At 46.0% G+C, this 15,176-nt stretch overlaps 1 protein-coding gene across 1 annotated transcript in view; it reads left to right on the forward strand.

The window, feature by feature from the left end:
- PHACTR3 (phosphatase and actin regulator 3) overlaps nt 1-15,176 on the forward strand; it is a 620,674-nt gene that overhangs the window by 577,086 nt on the left and 28,412 nt on the right. The window lies entirely within an intron of this gene.

Raw genomic sequence — 15,176 nt, forward strand, 5'->3', positions numbered from 1 at the left:
AGCGGAGTGAAGGAGGCACCAGGACGAGCTTCTGAGGAAAGGGAGGGACATTGTTTACTCATTGAATCTGAGTACCAAACGTTTTTCTTAACAAAAAAAATCATCGAGAATGTAAATTCTAGAGAGGTGGCCGAGCCACTGAAAGCGGATGCCTGAATGTGGCTTGGCTCGAGGTCCTTTTGGACGCTAGATACCAAAGCGAGATGGTTCTTTATGTGGTTGCTGCTTCGCCCACGCTTTGTCCTCATACACCAATAATTTAAGACAAATCATTAATCTTTACTGTAAAAAAGGACAGCGAAAGAGACACCCACCTAATGGCTGCATTGAACACTGTGAAACCAGAAAACCTCAGATCAAACCAGGTTCCCAGCATGACCTATATGTGTGATACTAGTCAAATATTTCTTTTTCTTCATAGATCTCCAAACACCTTGAACTCTAACTCAAACGTAGTAGTAACCCTTTGGGAGTATATTTCTGATTTGCTTATGTCTTGCATTTTTATCCCTTCATCTGCCCACTTCTGAGCCTTAGATAGCAATTGATAAAGTCTTTTTAAAGGTTAACAGCACAGTAGAACTGTAATCCCACAGGTAAAGTTTGATATTTCCACTGATATTTGCTCTGAGGTGCTGGAGAGAGGTGCCTAGTAGGCAAGTTAGCCAGAAGGCCATGTAGAGTGCCTACCAGTCCACCCAAATAGCCAAAAAGCTGTTCTACAGTCACCGCATATAAATCGGACAGAAGGAAATTTTAATAATGGCTAAGTAATTTTGGGAATTTCAGATCATACCTGTTTTGCAACATTCCTGCAATTATGCCATAACGCCATGTCGAGTAATTATGCTGCCGCTTCGAACAAAATTATAGCACAGGCGCGCCGGAACAATGCAATCAACCAGAACAAAAGCAAATGTTGGGGCATATTTAGAACTGAATGCTGGAGCTCGGTGTTACGCCACAATTGGTAACATCATACTCTGCCATCCAGAAAATGCAGGGATGCGCCGTATTTACAATATTACGGCCCACCCCTGCATTTCCCCAAGTGCTGGCTCTAAATTTAGCAGCCTAGCGCCAACGCAGGCACTAGTGCCAGGGTACCTGTGTTGCAGGGAATGATTGTTCATGTGCAGGAAGGTGTCTCTTCCTGCACATAAATAATCACTTTATGTGATGTGTTACTTCTATGTGTGCTGCAGAATGCAGCACATATAGAAGATACAACTCGTAATTTTCTAATGATTGTTTATGTGCAGGGAATGATTGTTCATGTGCAGGAAGGTGTCTCTTCCTGCACATAAACAATCACTATTGGTGATTTGTTACTTCTATGTGTGCTGCAGAAGGCAGCACATATAGAAGATACAACTCATCATTTTCTAATGATTGTTCATGTGCAGGAAGGTGTCTCTTCCTGCAAATAAACAATCACTATTGGTGATTTGTTACTTCTATGTGTGCTGCAGAAGGCAGCACATATAGAAGATACAACTCATCATTTTCTAATGATTGTTTATGTGCAGGAAGGGACAACTTCCTGCACATGAACAATGACTCATGACGATTTGCTATTTATATTTGTGCTGCAGAATGAGCACACATAGAAACAACAAAAACTAGGGGAAATTATAAATGTATTCTCGTTGCGCCAGTTTAAGCACAGGTTTTCCCTGATCTTATTTTTAGCGCTGCCCCATGTTTACGCCAGGCTTATAAATAAGGGGCAGCGTCAAAATGCAATCGGTGTTGTGGCGTAACGCCCACAGCAACACCCATTGCCAGCTCCTTTCACGCTAAGTGCTGACATCATTTACAAGACATGTTAAGTGGCTTAACGCCGCCTTGTAAATAAGGCGAACGGGTTATCGCAACCAGAACATCAGAAAAGTGATGTTCTGGTGGCTACAACCAAAACAAATATGTAAATTTGCCCCTTTATTCACAGCACTTGTTTTTGCCACACTTTGTTTGGCACAAAATGCATCCTTCTATCAAAAATTGGCTAAATAATGGATTTACACATTATTTCAGACCGTTTTCTTGAAATGTAACATAGTTATGTAAAAGCAAATAACGCAAATTTTGCAAACCCCAACATATTTCAGAAGCAGAATTTTTGTTTAAAGGGCTTTCTTAAAGGTGACGGCTGGGCTGTCAGGATCAGCTGAGGTTTGTCCAAATCTCACGCTGCGCGGTCTATTCTATTCTCTAGTCTCAGATATATAAAGCGCATGGCTACTCACGAAGGCTTCCCAGCCCTGCAAGGTTCTTGCATCCATGCCTTTTGTCATTGATTTCCTGTTGCATGATGGTGAGCAAACTGAGCAGAGTTGAGCTGTGATGCAAGGATTTTCAGATCCGAGGCAAAATTATGCTTTTGCCATTTTAGGACTATTTCTGTCCACCCCTCCAACGATAGGGGCATTTTTTAAGCACTTTTTTGTAATGTGGCTCCTGCTTGCTGCCATCTCTAATGGCGCCGAAAGGCAACTGCCAACTACATCATTAATGTAGCACGAATCCAGTGCAATGTGGTTGTTAATTAATCAGGGGCTGCTTTCTGTGGAACTCTGGATCCTTGCTCCCAAATGTTTTGTGAAAGTTGCAGGGGCTAGTGGGTTCCAGTGGGAAGCACGTGGAGCTTATGCACCAGGATAGCGACTAACTTTCAGGACGGTAAGAGTTGGCGTGCGCCACCCTAAAAATAGTCTTATCAAACAAGTTCCTCTTTTAAACAATCCTTGTCCACAAAACCATGTCTTACAAGTAAAATGTCAAGCTACTGCACTTCGTTTGTGCATCATAAAAAAGATGCCAACAAAAGATGGAAGACACACTTAGCAAATAGATTGGCTCCTCACCAACTTTGGGAATCATTTCCGTAAGTAAAAGATTCTCAGGGTCATATAGAGAAGGAGTAAACAGGGGGCCTGTTAGACCACAGAACATTAGAGAAAATTTGAGCCCATCCTCATATCTCAGCTGTAAGACATATGTTCATTTACTATCTCAGGAAAGCATTTTCATGTGAAACATTATGCCATGAAATAGCTTCCTTCAGAGGAAGTACTTGCAAACACAGTCAATGTTTTTTAAGTCCAGGTTGGGTGAGTTCTTAGCAACGTATCTCTTTGGTGAATTCTACCTCAATGCAAAGAAATTTATGGGACAGAATTTCGTCGAATGAGAATATTTTGTACCGCAATTTAAGCGTATTTCTCTTTGGTGAATACATTCGCAAATGTTGCAACTAGGTTTAAATTGCCATCCTTTGGATGGCCACTGGAAAACCACCTTGTTGCTTTCAATATTTATTTACTCGCTGGAAATGGCCTAGACCACACTTGCCACGTGCAGGCCCATTCAAGGGCACCTTGGTGGGACTGTGGAGACACAGTAGAGAGAGAGCTGCAGAACAGCACTGGGACTGCACGTATCCCAGTTCTCTCTGGACCCGAGGACACACTGCTGTGTCCACAGCGCCAGGCTCAGCTGAGTTGATGCCTCTAGTTTCATTAATTTATTTTATCCCATAGACGAGGCTCCGTTGCAACCCAAATTGTGGATATATGCCGCCAGCAAAAGGAAATGCACCCAAATGGTTTTTTTTTGTTGATTTTGTGGAAGGCAAACATGTTCGATCCTGGTTGCTGGGTAAGAATGTCACACCACACATTCAACACAGCGATGACACTGCAGTGACTGCAACAGCGCACGTGGTCACCAGAAGCCAGCACCAGCACAACAGGCCGTAGCACTTACTAAACCAAACACAAAGGGTGAATTCACAGAAGCGTTTTCAGCCATAAATACATGTTTGCATCCGAAAATTCATTTACTGCTGTCAGGGATTCACAGAAGGATTTCTGACAAGGACTGCGCTATTCTAAGGGCTCGGGCAGATCAAGGCATGGTCAATCTTTTAAATGTGTAAACACCTGCTCACTTGAGCGTTTGTGGGATCACACGAGCTGAAATTCAACGCTTCCCAACTCTGGAAAAGGATGGTGATTTCTTGGCTGGGGTACATAACTGCCCATCTTTATTGGGAAATGGGGACATATCCCCCCCCCCCCCCCCTCATTTGTTAGTGGTGTAGCTGATGGGGTCTCTCCATGGGAAAAGGCGTTTTCCATATAGAGGGAAAAAATTGAAAATGTGTTTTTGCACGTTTGATTGCCTTTCCCACTCTGTGAAATTGTATGATGCTTATAGGTCTACGTGGGGTGAGTAGGCCACCTTCAAAAGGTGACATGACAGATACAAGTGTGCACCTGGAAACCGGCTACTTAAAAAAAACAAAAAGGTGTAAAAGTACGTACAAGCTGATTTGTGGTACTCAATACGTACTTTTACATTATTTTTAGTGAAACAGGACCTAAATACGCACCCAAACTTGGAGACATTTACACAACTGAACATCACCACCCACACAAGACTATGTATTGACATACGCGAATGCCTAAGGACACACCATGGATCACACACTCAACCTCCGGGAAACAAAACTAGCCAGCTAATAGGACACCCCACAACAGACGCTTTCACTACCTACCCTCCATTTATATACATCTGCTTGGCAGTGGGCACGCATACTGAGTGAGAAGGTATGTAACTGCCATGGTGCATGCCTCTGGGCTCTCCTAGCAAAACTATGGCCTACTAAGTCTGATACATTCACTTAATAAAGGCACGTGTTTTACCCTATGGACAGTCGCCTGTCAGTGATGGACTCCTGACATGCTGTAAATAATGCATCACTGGTGGTTGATAGTGGGCTGTATCAGGGCCAAATAATAATGACATGACACGTGAGAGCGCAATGAAGTTGTGGTACCTGCTGATGTGAACGTACCCTTTTCCTGGTCTGGTGCCAGCAGGTCCTTTCGCTGCCTGATAGCTGCATGTCTGAGTGTGCAGACATTTCAAGGTCAGGCACTATATATTTTGGAAGATGATTCTCCGCTTCCAGGAAAACAAGGCAACGTTCTGAGGAAAGGGCCAATCAGGATGATGGTTGGCAAGACCATAAATTAGGCAGCCCCAGACAACACCGTACATTCGATGGCCTGATATTACTTTCTTTTGCATAGCACTTGATGTCACGCTTCTGCAAACAAACCACAAAATGGTGGACGGCAGAGTTGGCCTTTACGGTATTCAAACTCGAGACCTGCTGATGTCGGAGTAAATAAGCGAAGAGTTCTCCAGCTCACCTAAAACACATCTTGGAGCCGGAAAGAAAGGAACATGAGACACAGCCTAACAACTTTAGCCTCGGAAAGAGAGACCTGATCAACAGTTCTGAGTTGAGAATTCACACGGAGGTCAGATATCCAGAGAACCCCTTATCGCGTTATTTCCGGCACCCAAAAAGTGGGAAGGATAATAAAATACAATTTTATTAAGTATACATAGCGTGCATCTTTAAAGCTCAATTTTAAACCAAATCAATCTCAGCTTTTGTTTCACAGGTATTACTAGCCACTTTGATGTAGTAAGATAGCCCTGGCGTCTGGACATAACCTTGGTGACAATCATCAGGGAGGGTCATTGGCATCATCAGCGTAAGATGCAGTCATAGAGTGGGGCTTGGATTAGATCCGTGAGGGGCTTCATATAAATATTAAGTGAGAGACAAACCAGTGGCGAGCTGGTGAGGATCGCAGCTGAAGAGGGCCACTCAGCACAGATCGAACCACCAAGGCACACACTTTGCTTCCTGTCCATAAGGACAAGTAAAATCATTCCTGGATCTGTGCCGAGCATAGGCAGATGATGTTGAACTTGAATATTATTATTGACTATATTGAAGGAGTCAGAAAGGGCCACCAGCATGGATGGAGAACTGTTGTCCACTTAGGATGAGCTTCAATAAAGGAAACAACATGGCCTTAGCTCTAAATAACAGAAGGATTCTCACTTCAACTGGTCATTGTAGGAAGGTGGATATCTGACTATATGGTTACCCCAACTTTTTGCCTAGTGTTAAGCTGATTTTCGACTTAGTTGGCCTGGGATCCTGCTAACAGGGCCCCAGGCTATCTGCTCTCACTGTAAAATGGACTCTATGTACTTAAGGTACATCTCCAATTGGATATTGGGTCACCTTATGAGCCCCTGTATAGTGTAGCATAGGTACCCAATGCAGAGGTGCATCCTAGGCCTACCAGGGGCTGCAGCATGAATGGTGCCACCCCTGGCTGGCCATCCAAACTGACACCACAGGCTGATCACTCAGCTTGGGCAAGGTGGTGTAATCACCCCTTGCTTAGATATAGTATTCCTATACCTACCCTTATATATAGACACATATATACCTATGAGTCACTCCACAGTGGAGAAGTGTGGCTCAATGCTTAGAGCGGCAGACCTTGATGCAGAACGCTGGCCAGGGACCAGGGTTCGATTCCCGCCTCGGCGGGTTTCGGGCTTAAATTCCTCTGACCGGATATTCTCGCCTCAGTGCCGATTCTAAGCATGGGTCCCACGCTGCAACTCTGGGCAATAGCTTGCTTAGTCTCCACAAAGGCCCCCTGATACACAAGGGATGCCTGGTTTCACCATGGGATGCCCAGGAGTGGACACCCCACAAGGAAAAGCCAGGAGGGGTTCCCTTGTGGTAGGAGTACAAGCGCCGGGATGCCTCTGGGTCACTGTTCGCGCTATACAAATACGCCACATTTACATTTACATTTACATGGCAGGCCTTGACAATCCTGAAGGCAGAGTGCTTGGTTTTATGTGAGATGGTGCTCTAGCATGAGCTGAGCCTGTCTGCAGCTTTCGGAACCATGTCCTTATAGCTGTTCTATGATATAGCCATACCATATACTCTTAAGTGCTTTATAATCCTTGCGGTTAATGCTAACTTCGGTTTGGCTTTATCAAAACATGTCGTGTAAGGTGTCATACGCTTTGGAATTACTTCCCGCTCGCCAGTTCTGGCGACGGGGGTAGCATTCCACCCTTCTAGAAGGAGAAGACATGTTGTTCCTGTTAATCCCGGTTAAAGTTAACCAGAGCCTCAGCATCACAAAATGGATGCTGCTGCCACAGACACAAGTCTGACCTCCTGCTGCTGGGAGTCCTTCCAGCGAGGGAGGCTTGGACAATAGGTTTCCTGTCTTGGGAGGTGCTAGCACCACCCCAGACAGGCCATAGTGTATTGGGGCAGGGAGGGCTGAATGAAATGAGACACTGCCTGGGGCACACAAGGTGCTCCCTGCATAGCCCGGTTCAAACCAGTTGCTGGGGCACTCCAGCCCCAGCTCTGGCGCGAAACTGGACAAAGGGAAAGGGGTGTAACCACCCCCTTCCCTGGTCCCACCCATAGGAGGGACCTAGCAGGTAATCCAGCCCCTTTAATTCATATAAAGCTAGGAGCTGAGTCTAGAGACTTTAGATTATCCTGAACTGAACCTTGAAAAGAAACTCTGGACCTTTGACATACTACTGCACCTAGAAGACTGAAGAATCTCCCTTGTGGTCAAGGAGTGACCACCCTGTGCAAACAAGCACTAACAGCGACTTGCTGGTTTGCTTTGTCGACGCTCCCGCTGGAGCCCGAGCACAGAGCCAGAAAGGAACTGGACTTCCGGACTTCTCTGATCCCGTCCCACATCTGCAGCAGAGCTGAGACCCATGGAGGCGACGAGAGACGTGGGACCTGACATCTTGAAAAACCTGCTTATTGTTGATTGTGCAGCTTCTGAGGCATCCTCGAAGTTGTGCATTGGGGATTGAGAAGCCCCAGCCCAGAGCCACATCTTCACCGACGCACAGCCCTCCACAATCCATGAGTGCCGCGTGTGGCCTGCTGTTGCTTTTGAGCTCGACGCGCCTTTCCGGTCACTTGCCTGTTGGCCAGTGGCCTCTGTGAAGGCGAACCTTTGAATCTACACCGCTGGCCTGGTTGCTCCAGGCCTGCTCCTGCTTCCCTGAAAAAGAGAAGCCCCCCAGACCTTGCTGGTCTGACTCGAAGCGAATATTCGATTCCTGCGTGGGTTACATTTGCTAAGGCTCGTTGGGTCCAAACCGGGACCCGGCACCGCAGACATCTAGATCCATTGTGGGACAGCTCGATTCCAGTGCCTGGTCATTGTCAACGCTTCCTGGACCTCGTGGCTGCAGAGCCAAGCTTCACAACATCACCTGATTGCTCACGACATCGCCTGGTTCCTTCCTGGTTCCTTCCTGGTCAATGGCTAGTGACCCAGACTCTGTCCCCTCTGCTTCCAGGTACTCTTCATCCTCAATCCACCCTTGGATCCAACCGGACACTTCTCTCCTAGTCGCCTGCAGAATTTTTTTACAGGTCTCCATAGGATTCAGCGACGAAACCCGACACAACTTGACACCTATGCACAAGGCTCCTGTGGGTGAGGTAACGCGAGTACTCCGGTGCTCCTGTGGGTATTGACTATCCAAGTGTCCTAGTTTTCAGTAGCTTTCTCCTAGTCCATCCGGAAGTGTCCTAAATCAACTAGTTTCTGACTTTTACGTTCCCATTGTATTCCTATTAGAACCCGCGTGTGTGTTAAGACACTGCACACGCGTCCCGTGGGCCTCCTGCTTCCTAACCTTTAGTAGTTCAGTGTAGCCCCAGCGATTCCTTAGGCCCTAGGCCTACTCCCTGTTCGTGACGTGGTTCTTATACCTCTATTTTAGTATATGGTTTGCAACGCCCCTAGGGCTCGACTGTATTTTGTGCAACTTATTGTATGATAATTGAGTAACTTGTTATGTGCTTGTGCCTCTGACCTCATAAAGAGTTCAGAGGGGTTGTGTTAGTAATAAATACATATATATCTATACTACTATAATAAAGGAGAAACTTTCAGGATTTGAGGTGGGTAAACTCCGGAACCACTGCGCCAATCTACACACCCGATACACCGTAGAAATCGTCAGGGTGTGTAGATGGTTATAGGCTATATAAAGTTTATAAATAAACCTTATTTAAAATATTTATTTTAAAAATAAAGTAGTCCCCCCAAAGTAGCGCCAGCCGCGACGTGCGTGCTCACGTCGAGGAGCGGCGTCAGAGCGGCGTCAGAGGAGCGGCGGACATGGCGCGGGGGAGGAGCGGTCACGTGAGGAGCAGCGGACAGGCCAGCGGTGGTGTGAGCAGCGGAGAGGCGGACATGGCGCGGGGGAGGAGCGGCGGCGGCGGACAGGCGGTGAGGAGCAGAGCGGCAAGGACCGGTGATCTGAGGAGCGGCGGCTGAGGTAAGGCTCCGGGGACAATGTTGGGGCAGGCGGGTGTCGGGCCAGGCGGTGGACGGGGAGTATCCCTGCAGTCTTGAACTGAGGAGTAAGTCTCGAACTGAGGAGTAAAACGTATTAGAAAGGAGAGGCAGACTGGAGGTATGTTTGAAGGGCTGGTGGCGGGCCAAAGGTGGACTGGAGTTAGACTGGAAGCGGGAGGTGACTGAAGGTGGGCTACAGGCTGCTGTGGGCAAGGCTATTTGCCAGTGAACGCCGTCGGACACGCAGAAGTAAGCGCACTTGAGGAGAAAGACGATTCCTCTCATCAGCATGGTAACGAGGCAGGTCACGCTGAGGGGAAATAAACGGGCGCAAACCAGCGGTCGGCTTTACTAAAGCTGGAAAGGTATTTGAAAGTAGGTGCTGGGCAGAAAGGAATAGACCTCCTGGGGACAATGTCGGGGCAGGCGGGGGTCTGGGCAGGCAGGGGACGGGGCGGCCGGGGGCCCGGCTGCTGGGCAATGTCGGGGCAGGCAGGGGTCGGGGAAGCCTGATTGCTGCCGGACAAGGTCGGGACGGGCTGCTAGTTTTATATATAACCTGTGTGGTGTCCTTTCATTCGGTATTCAAGGGGTTACATGGTAAAACAGCTGGCTTCACGTGCTCTCTGAAGTTTTTGCCTAAGACTGCTTTGTCCATGCTACCACTAGGATAGCTGGTCTATAAGGTTGACTTTACAACCATCACCATAAGGGTTGTTTGGGCTGATACAGGGTGCCCACTAGAATAGTGGACATCACATATCAGGGTAACTTCTCACAGTCATTTCATAGCCTGCCAGAGCCACAGTCCAGTGCCAGTGTTGAGCCCTCACACCAGATTGGTGGCCTGCAAAAACTCAAGCCAATCTCAGCTGCAGATGTAGCCCTGCGGGGATGTGCATTTCCCTCCTTCCCAATGGATTAGCTGCAGATTTTTGTCTTTGTTGGCAAATTCTCCACAAAAGAAGCCAATGGGACTGGGGAGGCAGGAGTTTTGGCACCTATTTGTCTTACTAGATTCATTCTTTAGACCATTTCTTTAGAGGGAAAATGGGCACAGATTCTTTGGTTGAAGTAGCCTAACTCTATCCAAAATGTACCTAGTAGACAAACAAATTGCGAACAGCATGGCACACGGTAGAGTCGTCAAAAAGCCAGCTTGCCAGAAAGCCCAGTAATACAGTATTCACATAATGAATGAGGGCCAACTGGTCTTTCCAAGACTACAGTGTGTAACAGTCCCCTGTTATATTCTGCCAATGTAGGAAGGTAAGAAGCTGGGATTGTAGAAACCTCTATACCGGCCTACAGTGTCCAACCTCTATAGAGAGAAAGAGGCAGAAAGGACGACAGAGGGAGAAGTCATTTAAAACAGTGGCCCAGAATGCATGAAAGAAGGCACAGGGGGAAATGTTCATGCCTGTCTAGTGGTGGTACCGTTGAGCTCAACCCAGTTTGCTGCAAAGTACGAAATTCTCTAGTTAATCCACTAACTCTCCTGCACAGCAGAACTGGGCGTTAGAAAGGAGCCGGGTTTGCCCTTGCTATGTCCACATTTAGCTACCCTCACCTTCCCTTTTTCTGTGCCTCAGCCTCTGAGGAGTATGTACATGTGCATCGTGTGTACTGAAGTGGCCATTATGAAACATATTTGGGGCTATTAGACACATATAAATACATATAAATATACACACTTAAAAAAAAACAAATGTGCAAGGGGCCCTGGTGAATGTTGAGGTAAAGTTTTGGGGGCTATAGAAAATATTGTAATATTCATGCTTAATAATTTGAAAGTTTTTGAAATGTTAAATACATTAATATGAGAGAATAAAAGGTATCTAATAACAGGATTTTTAGTCAACATTTCTGTAATGATATGTACGCGCCCAAGGTACAACAATCACTTTCATTTTTTGGGCTCTTTCAATATATTTAAAATTTTACATGCAGGTTTAGGGCCTTATTGAGACAGGTGCAGAGCTTAGTCAGCTAGATTCAGGGGAGTGGAGCTCAAATTTCCCAACTAAAAAATGCTGAGTTCTGCAGGGTGGAGGAGTGAGATGATCAAGAGTGCAGAGTGAAATGCCCTGTTTCCATGAGGAACAGGGTCAGTATTGATTTGCATTAGGTGCTTCTCTGTATAGAGTGGTGCAATGGGTGACAAATGATTGGTTAGAGTGCTACCCCAATCGATTGCCACTAATCAGATTATTTTAATCTTTTTGGTGTGATTGCCAGTAAAATGCCTGGAAAGATGAGACTGGTTCAGCTTTCTAAGCCTACGAATGCCAATGTTTGTGAATTCAAAAAAGTAGTACATTTGCACCCTTCTCAGGGTGTTATGGCAAACCGATTGCCATATATCTTTAGGATCCCACTCCAAAAATGTAACAATTGAGTCCCTCTTAGTGAAATGAGAATATGAAAAACTGGCACAGACATAGCAGGACCAACTCCGGGCTCCAGGTCCCAACACCAAACCAAAAATGCATTTGAGGATGGTCACATTCCAAATACACCTGCTTAAGCTACGCTCCTGCCCTCCCCACCTGGGCCTGGTAGTTCTCTCTGGGAACTCATGACTACACTCACGTACAACACGATAGCCTGGAGTCCCTCCACTGGGACCACTTATTTTAAATGTATTTTCACTGCACGCACTCTTCTTCGATTCTGCTCCAAGAAGCCTTGATGGTAGAGTTGTCAAATCTGTGCATGTGGGCTGGACTCCATGCTTCTAGTCCTTGCCTTTTACAAATCATTTTATCAAGTGATCTGAAGGTGCAATGCACTAAGCTCAAGTTGCAATTAGAGGAAGGCATGCGGACAAATTGATAGGGCGACTGGAATCCAGAGCAGAGATAGGGGTCTGGCTTAGATGTGAGAGTTCGTGCATGAACCAAGCCGTGAAAATGTTTGCCATGTATATCGTGCAACAAACATATTGTAAAAATATGATACAGTCTCTTCAAAATTCCCAAAAATGTATTTATTTAACTTGCAGAAGCATTTCACCTTAGCACCTCAGACTATATAATTGCATAGACAGACATTTAGGAAAAGTGATCGTTTTTAGAAACATTCATGGCTCGCTTCCCCTGCCCCAGTGAGAATGTCCTTAGTGAATTAAGAGGCAAGTCAGTTGTCATGTAAACCCTAGAAGTGGCCTAGATGTTTATTATAGAGGGAACAACATTATAGTCTATTAAATTAAGTGCAAGAGGTGCATGTATAACATACCTCATGAATCAAGCTTTTAAAGATCTACTCATATGTGATAGTAAAAGAGGAAGCTATGTGAAATAAAATATTTGCCTAGGATCACCCAATTTTAACAAGCATGGAAGCCGGTATTGATTCCATATTATCAGGTTTCACATTTTATAATTTAGCCACCAGGGGCCACATAAAGTGCCCCGGGGGCACAACAGGCATTTGTACCCGCTTTGTGCACCCCAGGGCACTTTGGTATTATAGAAGGGGGTGCAGAAGCTTGTGCGTTCCCTTCTATAATACCGATAGTGCTGGTGCATTTAAAGCGCCAGGGCTATCAACAGAGTGTGTTCCCTCATTTGTAGAGGGGCGTGCGCTATGCAAATGAGGGAATGCCTTTGACTCTGCGCCAGCGCCATATTACAGACGCGGGCGCTGATCAAAGACGCCCTCAAGAGGGGCACTGACAGTGCGCCATTTAAAAGGTGGTGCACTGTCAGTGCGCCCCCTGAAAGAAGCCCTCTTCAGGGGGAAAGGGGGTACCATGGACACCCCAGACATCCCCTTGCAGTCAGGTGCCGCCTGCAAGGAGATCTCTAAACCCCTTTGACAGTGCAGGCAGGTGCCGCCTGCACTGTGAAAACACAGAGCAGCTGCTCCCTGTTTTCACATGAGGTCGCTGCTGCCCCAGGGCAGCGCCTTCACCATAATGGGGCGCATTGGCATTGTTTGTGCTAGGCGCACCATTTCAAAGATGCGCTGGGCGCAAACAATGCTAATACGGCCCCAGATAGGTATCTCTGTCTCTTTCCTGTTAACATCAAGGGTCACTGTTTTGACTTTCATTCTCAACTCACGATGAGAAAAAAAAGACGGCAACCAAATTACCAAATTCAGCAACACCAGGCACCTTAGTCACACCTGAAGGCATACACCTGCATGGTATAGAGTTTAGGCATACTCACAATGGGAGCCTTAGTGTAAGAAAAAAAGAAAAAGAGAAAAATAAGAAAGATCATGGTTTTTGGACTTCTGCTTCAAAGATACTTTTGCACCCAGATGGAACGCAGGTGGAGTGTTTGGTTTACTTATAACGCTTTATATTGTGTATGTAAATATGTATCTATTTGCCTGGCTCTAATATCTTAATAATCTGCGACTGGTGATGCACCCAGTCGCTAATTATAAAGAAAAGAGAACCCGACTATTATAAGTTATTGCAGTTGTGTTCTAATATCTCAATGCCTGCTACTAGTTAGCAGCCAAGGTGAAAGGCAGGCCAGGTCATGGAGCATTACGGAAGCATCTGTTTAGCAACGAAAACTTAACTCTGTTTTTCTTTTTCCTGCACTGTTTTTCTAGCTTACCATGATATGCAGAGAGAACATGCTTGTTTTTGCCACTCATTAGATAGTTAGAGAAAAGCTAGAATCTTTCTGCGTGTTTCTGCACATTCCGAGTCACTGCAATTTTTTTTAATTATTAAAACTGACTTGTATTGAACTGTTTCTAATATCTGTTTGCAAAAATATCTAACAGGTTTTTGATGTGTTTAATTTTACACTGGCGGTTTTATTTGTATTCTTCATGTTTGCAAACGTGCTCGCTCTTTCAAATGAAAGAGGTACTCACCAATATTTTAAGTGGATTGTGGAAAAAGTGATGGCGTGACCATGTACTATATGGGATAAAGTTCTCCCTCTCGTGATCATGATAAGGATATTGCAAGTCATCCCAGATTTCAATAGCCTTTTAAAGAAACTCGTACATAATGGCCATGGAACGCCTTGGTGACTGACCTACAATATCCTTATACTGTATGGCAGGGGGTACTTTGTTCCATATATAAACACACACACACACACACACACACACACACACACACACACACATATATATATATATATATATATATATATATATATATATATATATATATATATATATATATATATATATATATATATATATATATATATATATACATATATACATATGTATATGCAGAGAGAGAGAGGATTCCCTCGCTACATATCTTGGAGGAGGTGACCTGAACCCCAATTTAGCCCCCCCCCCCCCCCCCCCCCAGTGTGTTTCAGGTGGCTCGAGATAATTAGTATTTGACATAACAATAACGTTAGATGTCCCCTGCCCTAAAAGCCCGTGTGAAATGTATGCCAGGAGGAGAGGAGTTAAAAGCTGTTACTATGTAGTAAGTGCTGTCTGCTATCAGCGAGGGATGCTGTATCCCGAACATGGTGTCTACCTTTCACCTAGCAACAGTGGGGGTGATCCTTCCCCCTCCTTCCCCTGCTATGGCACGACTTCTCGGGGAAAGCATCCGCATCTCCCGCGAAGAGGGGGCTGGGGGTCCCTCGTGTGATGCAGGCGTGGAGTGGCGCTGCCACCGCTCCTGTGATTGGAAGACGCCTGAAGGGGGCGGGCCTCGTGAGAGCTGACAGGAGCAGTGTCTGGGAGCGTGTTACTAGCAGCATCCGTCCCTTAGCAGGCACTCTCTGCTCTGACAGCTCCGAAGCAGGGAGCTCCCAGGGTCTCCGGCCAGCAGCGACGCCGTGTGCTCCTAAGCACCTGCAGAGGAGAGCTGCGTGGCACCTGCAACAGCACGGCCCCTGCTGTCCCGCTAGCTCCCCATCACACCTGTTTAGGAAGACAGCATTCCCACCTTGTATTTGCCAAATCCATGAA

The sequence above is a fragment of the Lissotriton vulgaris genome, chromosome 7 (genome assembly GCF_964263255.1).
Source record: "Lissotriton vulgaris chromosome 7, aLisVul1.2, whole genome shotgun sequence".
Classification (NCBI taxonomy): domain Eukaryota; kingdom Metazoa; phylum Chordata; class Amphibia; order Caudata; family Salamandridae; genus Lissotriton; species Lissotriton vulgaris.